This window comes from Ooceraea biroi, chromosome 8, assembly GCF_003672135.1.
Source record: "Ooceraea biroi isolate clonal line C1 chromosome 8, Obir_v5.4, whole genome shotgun sequence".
Taxonomy (NCBI): domain Eukaryota; kingdom Metazoa; phylum Arthropoda; class Insecta; order Hymenoptera; family Formicidae; genus Ooceraea; species Ooceraea biroi.
This window is the reverse complement of record NC_039513.1, coordinates 545898-564029: the sequence shown is the minus strand read 5'-3', so window position 1 is coordinate 564029 and position 18132 is coordinate 545898. Positions and strand designations below refer to the sequence as shown.

Sequence of the window (18132 nt, the reverse complement as noted above, 5' to 3'; positions counted from 1 at the left end):
CCTTTAGCCGCCACCGCCATCTGCCCATCGCGCTCCTTACTCGCAAGTAGCGACGGCATTTAATGCCGTTGATTGTACGAGGTGACGTCACGAAGCCGATAATAAAACTGTAAATTGTTTTTTTTGTCGTTTTTAACATAAGTCGAGTTTCGCTCGGTATATTTCTTTGTATACTTTAATCGCGGAGAAGGATTTTTCATTCTATACAATCATTAAAGAGTAATTAGTACAGTAAGATCGACCAATTCCGCCGGTAATACAGACGACTCCAGGATCCCCTTAAACTGAAGAACACAGTGCTAGTGCCGCGATTTAGGAGCAATTTACTGTCGGTATCCCGTATGACTGATAACGATTATACAGTGACATTTAAAAAGAGATGCGCATTCGTGAATCGACCAGATGGTTCTACGGCATTGTTTGCTAAAAGGCAAGGCCAATTATATGTTGTCGATGAAGATGCACAGTCACAAGTCTTGGCCGTACGGAATATAGGAAACGACAGTCTCTTACGCTGGCATCAAAGGCTTGGTCATTTGAACCTTGGTGATCTGAAGAAACTGAAATCCCAAGAAATGATTATCGGTCTAACAAGTATGAAAGTAAACCTTAAAAATTTTAACTGCGAGATTTGTAATAAATGCAAAATTCATCAACTTCCTTACGAAAATTCAACAAGAAGAGAGAAAGAGATACTCGGGCTAATACATTCAGATATTTGCGGACCCGTGAACGTTCCGTCTTTAGGAGGAGCAAGATATTTTGCAACGTTCATTGATGATAAATCTAGATATGTCGAAGTCGTGATGTTGAAGAAACGATCGGATGTGATAACGGCCTTTAAAGCCTATAAGAAACGAGCTGAAAACGAAACCGGATGTCGGATAAAGAAGATACGCACTGATAACTCAAAAGAGTACTTATCCAAGGAATTCAATACATTCCTCGACGATGAAGGAATCAAAAGACAGTTGAGTGTTGAATATTGTCCTCAACAAAATGGAGTCGCCGAACGTGCCAATAGAACTTTGGTAGAAATGGCGCGCTGCATGTTACTACAATCTGGAGTCCCGCAAAGTCTGTGGGCCGAAGCTATCAACACCGCAGCATACATTCGCAACAGATGCCCGACAAAATCATTGCAAAACTTAACCCCCATGGAAGTTTGGTCATCGGAAAAACCATACGTAGGTTTTATGCGCATATTTGGGAGCAAAGTCATAGCCCTCGAGAAGAAACCGTCCAGAGGCAAGTTTGAACCAAAAGGAAAGGAATATGTGTTAGTAGGCTATTCACAGGAGTCCAAAGCCTATAAATTATGGAAACCTGGTACAAAGATCATAATAAAAAGGCGAGATGTTCGATTTATTGAAAATTTATGCCCGGTTCCGCCAACGTCGCTTTAATCATAGGTTAACTCACTTTTCATCTCTTTCTAATTGCCCGCCTTAGAAAGAGACAAAGAGTGAATTAAACTACGGTTAAAATTAAACGATGTTGGTGGAATCAGGCCTTAAAAGGTGAAGCAAACGGGACGGAAGAAGACTTCGAAATGTTACTGAACCCGGATTGGCGTAAACCTAAGTCTCCGAAGCATAAAGAGACGGAATTGACTACGAAAAACGAAGACAATGAAATAAATGAAGACATGGATTTCGACCGCGAATCAAACAAGGAAAACGAATTGGAAGATGAAGAAAAACTAATTGATACCCCAAAATCTTCGAAAAGAGGTCCTGGTCGACCAAAAACAATGAAAATTGGAAAGAGAGGCAGACCGAGGAAACTGTATCATGAAATAAGGTGCAGAGAGGGAATGCCTGATGAGCCATCAAGTTTGGACGAAATAGAGGAGAGAGCTGACAAACAAGAATGACTAAATGCTATGGAGACAGAATACAATTCACCAATGAAATACGAAACGTGGGAGCTCGTACCTCGACCAATAAGAGAGTATTATCAAATAGATGGATCTTCAAAATAAAAAGGAAACAAAACGGATCAATACATAAATACAAAGCACACTTAATGGTACGAGGCTGCGAACAAAAACGAGGCGTGGACTACGAAGAAATATTCGCGCCTGTCGCAAGATATGAAACGATACGGTCATTCCTTGTCGGGTGTGTTCAAGAAGAAATGCATGTGCACCAGATGGATGTCGTAACTGCTTATATAGTAGCGGAACTGCTGCGGAGGCTGCGACAGCAGGCAAGAGAGATGCGTTGTCTCTCGTGAAGGCGCTTCAAATCTTTGGTCTTCACTTCTCACGTAACGCGTACACACGTACAAAGGAAGAAGCAGCAAGCATAGACTATGATAATCAGTGATGTCAGATCGGACCTCCGTAGCGTTCCATTTGGCGCTCCCAATAACGCGAGCGTCATTCTGTCTTTATTGTTCATTGAATATAGGAACTGAGCATCAAGTACCAGAAATTTTGTTCAGTAACGTGAAAAATTGTGGATATACATACATACATACATACCCAGCAAACATTTTCTGCAATTACAAATGTGGCAACAAATTATGTTTACCGAAAGGTCGCAAATGGAAAACATACTTTGTAAACATACTTTATTTGCAATTCTGTTAGCACATTTCCGTCAATATGCAACATTTTCACCGTTCTATTGTCAGATCTGCTCTAATGTTGTCGTCAATTTGACTGTGGAATATGTTCGTCAGATTTGGTTCACATTGAAGACCAACTGAGGACACAGTAGGCTCTGGCTTTGGCATTATAGTTCCGCTGACATTTGTTTCTCAGTTGGCAACATCCCACAACCAAAATGTTTGCTGGGTATATATATATCCAACACTAATACAAATGCAGACAATACCAGTTATGTTAGAAGTAAGTTAATTTTTATTAAAATTTAATTTTTTTATAAAAAACTTATAATTCATTTTTGTTCATCTTGTGATTAACAGGACAGAAAAGTATTGGCTCGCGTGCTCAAACAGGATCAGGAAAGACTGTAGCACTTTTGTTACCGATAATTCACATTTTAAAGGGAAAAGGAAGGCTTCCGTGCTAAATCCATTTTGAATGTGATTTTCCACAAGGTGATTTTATGATATATTTCCATATGAAACAATTTTACAGTGTATTTCTGTCTATTTGTTACATGTATACTTGTATATATTTTTCTCGAAGTACTAAAAGATGTTATAGCGTTCGATTAATTATCGTCTTTTGCGTAAAATATGCTCATTAATCGATTTTAAATAATTGATGATCGCAATTGTTGGCCACGAGTTTCTGATATGAATTCTTTTTAATCTCATACTTCTATAGCTGTAACGCGCTGACTCGCTATGTAGGACCGTTTTTTGCCTGTGTGTCCACTTATTTGAAACTTACAAGTTAATCTCGCGTTACACATCCACAGCAGAAAAAATCAAAGAAGAGATAGTGTGTCCAAGTATATAAGTAAAGATGTAAGAATATAGGAGCGTAAAACGCTTGGAAATTGGATTGTCACGTTATACACCGCGATTAACAAACTGTAATATTGATAAGAAGATATGCATACAAAGCTGTTGTAAAATGATTCTCTTTCTCTCTCTCTCCCCTCCCCTCACCACTCTCTCTCACTTTACATACACACCAAAGAGACTAGAAAAAGCCGTACATATTTCCTGTTGCAAATGTCTGCATAATGATCGTTATTGTAAGCAATTATGTATGGACTCATTGTTTAAACGTCATTGATGATGAGATACGATAAACTGATCGTGTAAGTGCAAAATTCTACAGCTGATGTCTCAAGATTCAAATGCGGTTGAATGCAACATGGATTTTACGTATGCGAGAGGAATGCAATGAAATTAAGGGCATGTCGGCTGGGAATAAATATCACGCAACTTTACACATTCGTTTGTTTCATCTTTTATTTAATACTGCAATGCGAAATAGCTTATAATGTCTTTTTCTTGTTGTTCTCTGTGGGCGAGCATGAACAAACAAATATAACATGAACAAAGGAATATAAAGTCTATACAATATCAATCGTGGAGTAACAACTCGCATACAAAAGCTTAATAATATGGATGGCGCAATCCGACAGAGGATTTTTCATAAAAAAACGAGGTGACATCGCGTAGAAAACTATGAAGAAAAGTAAAGACTATACAAAATATCAATCGGCGAGTAACAATTTGCGTACAAAGTCTTAGTAAAACTATAGAAAGCTATGAAACCGTACAAAATATCAATCGTCGAGTAACAATTTGCGTACAAAGTCTTAGTAAAACTATAGAAAACTATGAAGAAAAGTAAAAAATAAAGTCCGTACAAAATATCAATCGTCGAGTAACAATTTGGGTACAACGTCTTAGTAATAACTATACAATATCAATCGAGGAGTAACAACTCGCGTGCAAAGTCTTAGTTACATGGATGGCAATCCGATAGAGGATTTTTCATGAAAAAAACCGAGCTCACATCGCGTAGAAAACTATGAAGAAAACTAAGAAACGTTTATAAATCTGAGCTGTTGGATGAACATTAAAGTAACTAATAGTAGAATTTTCGAAGAGGGGGATATATGTTTAAACTTTCGCAAAAGACCCAATAAACCGCGTCGTCATCGTCATCGTAATTGTACTAATAGTCGTCCTCGTCGTCGTCATCGTCCGGATACATGGCAGTGCACATACGTCGATCAGATCAATGAGCATCGACACGCCGTGATCGACGTTAAACGGACAGTTCCAGCATTCCAACTCCTTCAAACCGCAGATATCTTGCAAATTACTATCCATAATCTGATCTAGATAGCTGATTGTTAATCTCTCCAGTGTTCCTAGCGTAGCAACGGCTGTTAATCCGTCGTCCGTCACGTTGCGGCAACCTATATTGGACAAAACATCCTATTCTAAAAAAGGCGTGTTAACTTCGTGAAGTTCTTTTTTATCGAATATTGAGGCCTCTTTTCCGCGACGCTGATTGGTTCTCTCGCTTGGCTCGAACTTCGTGTGACTTGAACTTCGCGTTGCGAATGTCAGAATGTCATAGTGGCTGTCAGTGCGGTTATATTAATTTATTATTTCTTAGGAACGTGAAAACGGCAACTGTCAATCAGGCGCATAGCGCGCGCCTGTGGTGCTAATAGAATAAAAAATAATGATATCAACAACTCAGAACTAACCGGATAAAGAAAACATTTCTACGGGCTAGAACTTTTTCATTTCCGAGTTTACGGTATTTTCAATAGCAGATAACTCTAGGCAATATAAAAAATAATTATTTCAACAACTCAGAACTTCTCGGAAAAGAAAAAATTTCTACGGGCTAGAACTTTTTCATAGAGTTCCGACCGCAAACATTACCAATTATTTAATAAAAAATTTTTATCGTCCGAGAAAGACGGATATACAGAGATATGGGTGAGACGCTGGTCGATTTTCGAGAGTTCTGTGAAGACTAAAATATTTCTCGTATAGTTCTGAACGTATTTAAGCGTATTCCAAAGAGTTCTGACCGCAAACATTAACAATTATTCAATAAAAAATTGTTATCGTACGAGAAAGACGTATCTAAGGAGATATATGTGAGACGCTGGTCGATTTTCGAGAGTTCTGCTTATTCTAAAACAGTTCTCGTATAGTTCCGGACATGTACAATGCCTTTCCAAAGAGTTCTGAGAGGAACAAAGATTAGAAAATTTTTGAAAAAATTATTTCACCCGAAGAGTGGACGTTTTCGACTTTACCAGTGAGACGCTGGCCGAAATGTCGGAGTTCTGGCTTTCCTAAAATACTTTTCGTATAGTTCCGAAGGTACTTATGAATTTCCTAAAGAGTTCTATGCACCTCTCATACATAGCACTCTGTAGGAAAATCATAAGTACCTTCGGAACTATACGAAAAGTATTTTAGGAAAGCCAGAACTCCGACATTTCGGCCAGCGTCTCACTGGTAAAGTCGAAAACGTCCACTCTTCGGGTGAAATAATTTTTTCAAAAATTTTCTAATCTTTGTTCCTCTCAGAACTCTTTGGAAAGGCATTGTACATGTCCGGAACTATACGAGAACTGTTTTAGAATAAGCAGAACTCTCGAAAATCGACCAGCGTCTCACATATATCTCCTTAGATACGTCTTTCTCGTACGATAACAATTTTTTATTGAATAATTGTTAATGTTTGCGGTCAGAACTCTTTGGAATACGCTTAAATACGTTCAGAACTATACGAGAAATATTTTAGTCTTCACAGAACTCTCGAAAATCGACCAGCGTCTCACCCATATCTCTGTATATCCGTCTTTCTCGGACGATAAAAATTTTTTATTAAATAATTGGTAATGTTTGCGGTCGGAACTCTATGAAAAAGTTCTAGCCCGTAGAAATTTTTTCTTTTCCGAGAAGTTCTGAGTTGTTGAAATAATTATTTTTTATATTGCCTAGAGTTATCTGCTATTGAAAATACCGTAAACTCGGAAATGAAAAAGTTCTAGCCCGTAGAAATGTTTTCTTTATCCGGTTAGTTCTGAGTTGTTGATATCATTATTTTTTATTCTATTAGCACCACAGGCGCGCGCTATGCGCCTGATTGACAGTTGCCGTTTTCACGTTCCTAAGAAATAATAAATTAATATAACCGCACTGACAGCCACTATGACATTCTGACATTCGCAACGCGAAGTTCAAGTCACACGAAGTTCGAGCCAAGCGAGAGAACCAATCAGCGTCGTGGAAAAGAGGCCTCAATATTCGATAAAAAAGAACTTCACGAAGTTAACACGCCTTTTTTAGAATAGTGGACTCGCTTCTGGAACTTCAATCCGGTAGAATTCATACTATTGTAGGTGTTTTTGACATTGCTGATTACGAATATCAAGTTAGATTTGCAAAATCAGTTTGTTTAAACAAAATTGTTTAAACAATTCACTGCAAAATTGTATTTTTTCTAAACTTTTATGCCAAAATCTTATTCTACGGAGAAAATTACGTTGGAAATATGCTCTAGTTCTCCCAAGATATTTTCGATGAAGCTGTAAATTGACGAGAAATAGCGGAGAAAAAAGTGTTTATACTTCCATGTGATACGCCAAGAGATACGTAATGACAGAGCAGGTTTTACAAGTAATTTCAAAAATGTAACACGTTTCTTACGTAATGTTTTCCGTAGAATAAGATTTTGACATAAAGTTTAGAAAAAATACAATTTTGCAGTAAATTGTTTAAACAATTTTGTTTAAACAAACTGATTTTGCAAACCTAACTTGATATTCGTAATCAGCAATGTCAAAAACACAAAATAGTATGAATTCTACTGGATTGAAGTTCCAGAAGCGAGTAATAACAGAAAAACTGATTATGTTTGAAATTTTTGGCGGCCATCTTGGATCTGCCATCTTTGAAGTTACAAATTGCGTTGAAACATGATCTACGGTAATGAGCTCAACAATTGGTAACGTTTCAAGTATCAGAAACCTCGATATTTCGAACTGTATTAGATTACAAGAAATCAGTATTTTTCAAAAACTTCCTCATATAAACGTCATTTTAGGACAATCACGCGATTTTTCGAAAAACAAAACAAATTCGCCGTTAAAGTTCAACTATTTTATGCACCGATAGTTGCATTTAGAAGTGGATTGCAACCCTTTTTCTGTACAAGAAAAAACATTTAGAAAAAAAGTCTTCAATTTTTTGGTGTTTTTTTATTTTTAATACGCCATATTTTTTTTCTGAGACACGGAGGCTCAATTGTGACCTCAGAATTCGCAAGAGCACACCCAAAAATAGTAAGAATCATTGTTTTGGTAAAAATATGTTTCGTGATTCTTTCCGAGATGAGGCTGGAAAATGAGCAAAGAATTCGAGCTTGTTGGGCGTTAATTGGTTAATATGTGGTTTTACTTGATTTGCAAATTCTTCTGCACTTTGACGTATTAGCGGATCGGCTTGTGCATGGGATTGCTTTTTAAATGTTGTTATTTTACGCGACGTAATGCGGTGCGCTTTCTTACAATTCCATATCCACCACCGTCCTGCTTTAAATGAAACAAAGTTCATTTCCTCTTTAGCTTCTAACGCCCACCTTCGTAAATTTATGTCGTGAACGATAGATCCTCTGTCAATAGCTTCTTGGAATTTTACCAGTACATATTCGGCGATATATATAAGTTTATCTCTATTTGTGCCTCCACGCATTACATATTCTTCCCATCTATACAATTGCCTAGAAGATTTAACCTAAAAAGGAAACACAATTCAATATACTAACAATAAAAATTAAATTGTAAAATATTAAAATTGATACGAAACGAATGCAAATGAACATATGATATAAAAAATTGAAACAGTCATTTATTTTCACTATCTCCTATGGATATTTATACATATTTCACATTCATCTGCTTTCGGTTCGTATTATGCTTATTTTTGAATCACAATTTACCTTTTTAAAACGCTTCTGTACAGTAGCAAGAGATAAACGTCGTCTTTTTCCACTGTTCCAAAATTCAACCGCTCTTTCTTTATAATCTATTAGGTTGTTCATTAAGTTGCGGTTTTCTCGATAGATAGCGTTTGTCCATTGAAAAAGATAGCATGCATCGCCTGAACCGCGGATTGCCACATACTCCGTGACAGGTTAGACAACGCTTGACATTTCGCCAGAGTCTTTGTTGTGTTTTGACGTGTTGTGTGTACGCGCTATTCATTGAAATTGGAGGATCAAAAGGTGCATTTTCGACACATTTTGCTATTTTTCTTCCGCAAAGGAGTAAAAGCGACGGACACACAACGTGAGATATATGGCGTGTACGGGGACTCGGCCATAAGCGCTGACACTTGTCAGCGTTGGTTTGCGCGCTTTCGTTCCGGAGATGTGAACGTCTCCGATGCTGCTCGCTCCGGTTGTCCATCCACCACTAACGACGACCAAATCGTGGCCGCAATCAAAGCAGACCGACACCTGACGACGCGGGAGATCGCGGAGCGCTTCGACATCGCCCATACAACGGTTACGCAGCGATTAAAACGGCTTGGGATGTCGAAAAAAGCAGATGTTTGGGTCCCTCACGAGCTCACCGAAAAGAACATTTTAGACCGCGTCATGATCTGTGAATCCCTGCTGAAATGGAACTCGCTGGAGGCCTTTCTCAAACGGGTGGTCACGGAAGATGAAAAATGGGTGGTATATAACAACATTCGACGCAAGCGGTCATGGTGCAGTCCGGGTGAGTCGTCACAATCGGTTGCCAAAGCGGATTTGCATCCGAAGAAAGTGATGCTGAGTGTGATGGGATTGGCGAGGCGTCCTGTACTTCGAACTGCTTCCGCGCGGTCAGACCATCGACGCCGAGAAGTATTGCGCTCAGTTAGAAAAATTGAAGCAGGCAGTGGCGGAGAAGCGGCCGGAATTGGCGAACAGGAAGGGCGTTGTCTTCCACCACGACAACGTCAAACCACACACTGCTTTGGTGACCAAGAAGTTGAAATGCTTTGACTGGGAAGTCATGCAGCACCCACCGTACTCCCCAGACCTTGCGCCGTCGGATTACCATCTGTTCCGGTCACTCCAAAACAATCTCGACGGGCAGCGCTTTAATTCAGTGGATGATATTCAAACGTACTTGGAGGACTTTTTCGCGCAGAAGTCGCTCGACTTCTACAAACGCGGCATTATGTCCCTTCCAGAACGTTGGCAGAAGGTGGTCGATCAAGATGGACAATACATTCTAGATTGAATAAATGTGTAAGTACAATAGATTTATGTTTTACTTTAGGGCAAAAAAACCGCAGAACTTAATGAACAACCTTATAGATCTATACTTCCACCTTCGTTATCTATAATGCACACTTCATCGTCATTGTAATTATCTTCTTCAGCATCAAAATCATATGAGTCTATAAGTTGTACGTCATGTGGTTCTGCTGGATTCTCAAAATCAAATCCCCAGTTATATTCGATCATAGCATTCTCATTTATAGTACTTCTTATTAGATCAGAAATTGTATCGTGAAGCTCTATTTCACGATGATTAACAGGAGTGATAGCGAGATTTGCAATGTGAAATGTCATGATTAACATATTTATAACGTTTGCCGCATTTATAGGCACCATTTTAACACAAATATTTCAATAATTACTATTTGGAAACTGTCCACAGGAAATATTACTGTATATGTATGTCTATCAAAATAGTGTTCTGTTAAATAACATACGTAAGAGTCCGTATGATATTTCGCCAAATGAAATATTTCAAAAGGAGGGTAACGATTATATGTTCTTCTGTCCAAATCACGACTGGTATATAAAATAACTACACACCAACCTACGTGATAATATAAAGGTTTATTTAATTGATACTGTCTTTTCGAACCGAGTATACAATCAAACAATATTGCCAAACTAACGCAATACACACCAATAGTCGACTTCTTATTCCGAAACACTAATGTCGACTGACTGCTTTGATATTTTCACCGTCTTATATTCTCACCCATTCGTTCCAAGTCTTTGGAACTTGGAGTTTGGAGCCGGACTTGAACAACTACGCACTTCTAATTGTAACTTGTTTGTTATGTAATGTTTATTATGTACACGCTTATTACGTAATAAGGCGATAAGTGTGTACGACGATCAGTGAGCAACGTATGTATATTTTATTATCGCTCTATTTCGAGCAATATTTATTTTCGCGCTATTTATATCGCGCTGTGTCATTCTATTATTACAGATGATGATTTATTTTTTGCCTATTTGTGGGTTTGCTATGTACGTTAACTATTATTATTATGTATAAAATGAATGTAACAATATGAAACAATTCTTTAGTATTTAATTAGATGTATTCCGAATACATATTTCTTTGTTATCTCGTACTGTGGAAAATCATAATGAAAAAAAGAGAGACTGTTGCCAAGTAACGAGCCGATAAGATTGGTGCGGACAGCATACGTATACATATAAGGATGTCTCCAATTATTTCTCAAAAATATATTTGCGAAATTTTATAACTTTGTTATATATGGTTGAATTTGGTGTAAAATAAGTTTTATTTTAGTTGCAAAAAGATTTTAAAATTTCCAAAAAAGGGAGAGTGGTGGGGGTATTTTGAAAAATTTACAATTTTTGGAAAATCTATATACACAGATATAAAGCGCTTGTGAAGCTATACAACTTTTATTCGAAACATTTTTTCGTATCTCTCATCCTTTCGACGATATTCGCGTAGAAAGAATAAAACCAAAATTTTTCGAAGGGGTGTTTCCACTCCTAAAAGTGAATATGAGCCCCAACAGAAAATTGTTTCCTTATTAGGTTCATCTACTCTATATTTATGCAAAGTTTCAGAATTTTTTAAATTTGACAGTTGCCGATGTTCCCTTGTTAGTTACATGAAAACGCATCTTGGCAGACAAACTCGCTTTGAATGTGTCGTATGCATGTGAGACTGAAATCTGAATACTGTAACTTATAAGTGCCACTTTTACATGGACTCGACTCGAGATCTCAAGAGTGACTGCACCAATTTTATTCGGGTTACTCGCAAACGAAAGTGCGTATCAACATTATATAATAAAAGTATCATTAGATTTTCTATGACGATCTTTGTTTCCGAGAATATTTCATCGGAAAATCTGACAAGGCAAAACTCGAGATAAGGCTACTTGGTAGCGCCTCGACGATGCCGCGCCAGTGCCGTGTCAAGCGGCAATTTCTCATGCGGCTATTTATTTTTTTTATGTACTTGGTGTCGCGACGCTACCGCGTCGCTTAATTCTAAATCTGTTTCATCCACTTCATTCATCATCATGAACGCTGACGTCCGGAGATTCCGGAGATGGATCTTCATTCCATTCTGAATCACTCATTATTAAAATTTTCTAACCGATAACTGTCAGATTCACAAAATAAGTACGAAAATATAAATAGTATGAACTTATACTATATAATTGCCATGATAACAAAGCTCGACACTCATTGGCTATTGCAAATGGCAGAGACGCAAATTTCAGATTTGACCAAAATTTGCGACTGCTGCTTGCGAGGAGGTTACGACCGGAAGTATAATAATACTGTTTGCGTTCATGCGATTGCTTGCTGGCTTTGATCAAAATTTGCGATTGCTGCTTGCGAGGAGTTTACGATCCCAAGTAGTACAGCTTACGTTCATGCGATTGCTTGCTTGCGTCTAATGTAGAACGACCTTAAAAGAAAGTAATATTCCTAATGTAGTTAATGAAAATATTCGGATTACTGGGAAATCGTCTCTATTCGAATCTTGCATTTAACAGTTCATCATTCAAAGTTCAGGTCTCACCTTCGCGTACCAACATGCAGGTTAGTTGGTTATCTCTATCAGTATAAAATTACCTTATTAAAAAAGGTAAAAAAATAAGTTAACGCTACAAAATGCATGATATCAGTACAATATTACCTTTTTAAAAACGGTAAAAAAATCGCCAAGTATACGCATGGTTTATGCCTCGAAAAAACCCAAGTGGTAGTATATTTTATCTTTACCTCGACAAAAAAGTGAGTCTATTTTAAAATATCTTTGTGCTTCCAATAAATTTCAGTAGTAGTATCTTTAATATTGTAAAATATTGTCTTCAGACCTTTTGAGAAAATTCTCTTTAAATATTATTAGAGTATTTTTTCACCAAAATATATGAAATCTTTACATTGCGCAAATTGCAGAGAAAATGTATTATCTCGAAAAGTAATTATTGTACAACTATTTAAAAAACTCAAGAGATAGTATTTTATCAATTACAAACAGAATATATGTATATATTATCTTGAAAAATTATTGTGGTACAACTACTTTTAACAAATAAAAACTAAGTGATACATGCCTTTTTATTGTCATTCAAGGATCTTCCTCTTCCAACGCAAGTGGTAGTAGCTTTCATTTATCACTTGAATTTTACTTTTTTTGAATTCTAACAATGGAAGTTATAGAAAACGTAATAGAAAAAAATAACAGAGGTTACACTACAAAATGTAAACATCTTATTGAAATTAAATAATATTTATTTAGTACAAAATACTTGGCGCTGCTAGACCAAGTATTATAAGAAATCTCTCTTTCTCTCTATAACAAATGGCAAAGCTTTTTGCAAATTGTTTAATTGTTTATAACTTTCGAACGTTTCAACTACAAACGAAACAAAAAGCACTACAAATTACAAAAGATTCTAAAGAAGACGCCGCAAGCGGTCGCGATATCTCAACAAATGGCAAAGTTAGCTATTTTTAATTTAAACAAATGTTAATAACTTTGGAACGGTTCAACTACAAACGAAACGAAACAACTATAAACAATTCTGAAAAAGACAGTGCAAGCGAATTCGCGATAACTTAACAAATGGCAAAGTTAGCTATTTTTTATTTAAATGTTAATAACTTTTGAACGGTTAAACTACAAACGAAACGAAACAACTACGAACGATTCTGAAAAAGATAGCGAAAGCGGATTCGCGATATCTTAACAAATGGCAAAGTTAGCTATTTTTTATTTACACAAATGTTAATAACTTTTGAAAGTTCAATTAGAAACGAAACAACTAGAAACGATTCTGAAAAAGACAGCGCAGACGGATTCGCGATATCTTTATTAGGTTATATTAATTTAAGAGAAAACTAATTACTTAATTAAAATTCTTGTTATTAAAATTGATTATTTCGATGAACCGCGCGCGATGATCTAATTTTTACCAGGTTTGTAATATGTGAAAATTGATAAACAAATTGCTTATATAATGAAAAATAATTGCATGATAAAATAAAATGATTAATTGTATGATGTAATGTCTGTTGAACTGAATGCGTGAATTTCTTATGGGGCATTTGTTATAATTTTAATAAGATGAATGTTTTTAACGATGATACAGGTAAAGTTAAACGAATAAAATTTATATATTAATTATTAGTAGCTCTACTTGTAAAATTGTTTGGCATTTTGATATTGTTAATACTTTTGTAATAAAATTGAAAAATTCAACCGTTAGATAAATTGAAATAAGACCTTTATGTTTGTTTTGTTTTGTGTGTGTGTGTGTGTGTGTGTGTGTGTGTGTGTGTGTGTGTGACAATTTTTATATGGTTAAGTAACAATTTCTATGTTATTAAATTAGGTAAGAGTTTCGATTTGAAAATTAAATTAAATGCACTGAGTTTCTTAATCATATACGACACTAAACATCATTAATTAGTTACACGTCCATAATGTTGTGTACATGTTTCATTTGTTTCTTCCAAGAATAATAAACTTCCCTCTCATATTAATTAACGTTTTTTATGTATATTAAAGGGTTTGGTTTAATGTATAGAGGTTGTAATTATATATGAGAGTAAACCTAATGACTAATTATATTACACCAAGTACATACTATTTTAATGACAATTGTTTCCTCGAAAGATATTTCTTCTTATATTTATTATTTTGTTTGATACATACATTTCGTTGATTATATACGAGATTAAATATCCGGAATAGATGTTTAATTTAATGTTATCGAGTTCTACAATTGTTTCCCGCACGAAATATCTTTAATAATAGCTTTCCTCATCTCTGATATCAGAAAGTAAATATGTGGATTACGTTTTAGTTTTAGTCAGTGTATATTATGTATAAGCTTTATATAGCAGTAGTCTGCTATATAAATCTCATTTTTGATTATGTAATCTATAGAGATAGAATCCATCGAGATACTTGCGGCTGCACATTTGAGCATATCGAACTTTTAGTTACTTTGTAAAGTTTATGGATACGCTAGCAGGAGCGTAGTACTCGACGTCGCCACCAGATGGCTACGCGGCGTACAGCGTACTCGTACGTAACATCTGCTACTGCACATATATAGGCAGCGAACGGAGAGCGCTCGCCGTTCCTTCGAGGACATGTATATATGTATTTATATTTATAGTGGAATAGCAAGATCTTTGGTTGATGTTTCTCATTTGTATACCCGAGATATCAATTCTCAACTTTATATTTACACATTGTTTCTTTAGGTTCGTACATTTCTCGATGGTACACCTCTCGCATTGTCTCGTTAGATTCGTACATTTTCTCAATATTAAATTTCTGGTACTGGGGGCTGATTCTCGAAATCACACGCAAATTTGCGTATACGATAATTTTCGCATGACTAATATCGCATACGTTATACTAAAGACGCTGATAGCTATTCTCAAATTGAAGTGAAAATTGTCATTCGAAAATTTCCGTATGCGATAGCACAGTATATACAGTAGCGCAACTCTCCCAATTTTCCGTAGCGAAAATGGAGTGCGCATGCGCGACCAAAGGAGATGTAGAGGAAAGAGGATAGTGATAGTACCTCTTTTTCTAACAGAAGATAGGCGCCAATTTTAACGCAGTTTATATGTGTATGTGACGCGTTGTGTGATCAGCAGCATATATTGCATACTATTATTAATAATAGTGTAGTGCAGTGTGTAGTGTGTGAATTGAATTAATAATTTACAGCTGTGTTGTGCGCGAGAAGAAAAATATAAGTGGATTTTTAACCTATATTAATATTATATTATTATATTATTTTAATCATAATTTAATGAAGTTTGACAACTTACAATTTCACTATAACAAATCCTGTTAACTTCCATAAATATTGGCTATAAAATTAAGCATACATAAAGTAGCAGTAAAGTAACAACATCGATTTCATTCACTGATTTGCATTAATTTATGAATCTAGATATGTAAACTTTATTAAGTTGGTTATTGCAATGATATTAATTACTTGATCTCTTGATATCTTGAGATAATTGAGACATATGTACTTAATAAATGTAATAATAAACTAACAAAGTTAAGACAGTTTACTTTTCATTTAATTGTATTGTAATTTCCATTCCATTGTCAGGGACAAATCAAGAAGCACTGCCAGGATAACGTAAAAAGTACGCTTGGAGGATTTTCAGACTACAATAAATCTGCTGTCGGAACCTTTGGATGTCTACAATAACTGAATATACGCTTGTAAAAGTGCTAATTGAGCAACTACTAGTTATTCTATTGACATAGGATTTTTCTCGATACTGCGCTTACAGAATTATGTGTTTAAAGACTTTTGTGCACTATACTTTTCATTTTTACATGTAGAAATTGTACTATATTTAAGTATAGAGAAATGTATATTCTTTTATATATTGTTAAATGTGTCTGTCAGAGTACAGCAAAAAGCATGTTTATGTCAAGTATATATGTGTCAGAATATTTTGTCTTATTAAATAATTATTTTGACCTTTGATCACAATAGAGTTTGAAGAAGTTACATTTAATAACATTAACGCCAGACATGATTTGAAATATACATAAGTATAGAGAACATTTAGACCTTTACAAAAATTAATCTAAATATTATCTGATATAATTATTGTTTTCAATATTATGTTACCTTACTTTTCATTCAATTTTTACAACATATTTGTGTTAGTAATTAAATCATTACTTATATTATTACTATATTAATAAAAAAACAAATTAGTATACTTCATTATCTCTTTATTTTTATTATAAAAATGCAATTGCGCAATATATATAAATTTCATTATATCTTTTTGACATAGAGATGATCTCAAGTCGCAATTAATGTATTAATAATAATTAATAATTGTACTTAATAATACAATAATAAATAACATTAAATATTGCCAATAATTTTTTATGACTTTCATTGTTTACTACGTTTCTGCAATTGTGCTGCTCCCGCAATTGTGCTGCTCCCGCAATTGTGCTGCTCCCGCGCACATTTTCCTTGCTGCTGCCCTGGCGTGTTAGAAAGAGACAATAGGTTCTCTCTTTTCCTCTACATCTTCTTTGGTCACGCATGCGCACTCCATTTTTGCATCACGAACATCAAAGGTGCCGACAAGAAGTTGCGCTACTGTATATATTGTGGCGATAGTCTCACAACGTTGCCAAGTGTAAAATATAAAGTTGTACCAATCAGAATTTTGCTATAACGGAATGAAAGTATAATAATGAAGGTATACGGTAAAAACATAACCTTACAATTTATAAGTCTCAAAATTAGTTAAACACAGTACAGTTGAAATAACTAAGTAAGCAAACTGTTAATATTGGGAACATTAACAATAGATTCAATTAAAATTTTGCGATAGATATAATGTATGTCCAAATTAAATTCGTATTTTGCTAGTCCCATATGTCTGTAAATATAATTCGACGGTAGATTGGTGACAAAAGCAAAATCCTACATATATTTTATTAAAACTTATTTAATTGATCATAACAGATTGTTGGTTTAATTATCAATCTATTAATACATGTAGAATAGTTTGTAGAACAGGTAGAAAAGTTTGTTACACTTCTATATAATCAGGTAAATTTGTATAGCAGTTGCTTTAAAAACTCTATTTTGATAGATATTACAGAAATAAAAAATGAGTACCAAAAGAGTAGGATATATAACTGCAGAGCAAAAGGAAACCCTTATAGAATTTATGAAGCAAAATGAGAAATTAAGATCTGGTAAGTTTTCGGCATCATTTACGGCAAAAGATGCACAAAAAGAAAATATTTATAGCTTTAGAAGATAAAACTGATCCTTTTACTGATTATTTAACTATATGTAATTAGTTTATAAATTATTTTAATAGCAAATAAATGTTCTTATAACAGACTTGGCAAGATCTTTATGGAAAAACAAAGGCAAAACATAATAAAATTAATAAATATACAAAAGGAACAGGTGGTGGTCCTTCATTATCAAGTGCAGAACAATTAACATCTATTGAACAACAAGTTTTGGAAACAATCAATACAACAGCAATTAGTGGCCATAGTATGTACTATTGCAGAACCAGATGTTGCATTTATATGTACTTTCTCCTTTTATATTTACAATGTGATCTTCATTATATACAGAAATATTTAATTATATTTTGAAATTAATTATAATGTTATATGTAATAAATAACGTTTCTGAAGTTTAATAAACTTTTTTAAACAAAGTAAACAAACGCTAGCAATTTAAGAGAACCGAATAGCACGTTTTTATTTATCATAATTATATATTATCTTTTAAAACAAAAGTTACTTATTTCCTTACTCTTATGTGTTAAAAAAATTAGTCTGTTATAAAATAAATTAGATGGAAAGTTTTCACCAA

At 35.0% G+C, this 18132-nt stretch overlaps 1 long non-coding RNA gene across 1 annotated transcript; it reads left to right on the top strand.

Moving 5' to 3' along the window:
* The first annotated feature begins 14520 nt into the window (after nt 1-14520).
* LOC105283570 lies at nt 14521-18132 on the top strand. The gene is made up of 3 exons (XR_894703.3): nt 14521-14986; nt 17387-17492; nt 17643-18132. It is a non-coding gene; the product is annotated as an uncharacterized LOC105283570 (long non-coding RNA).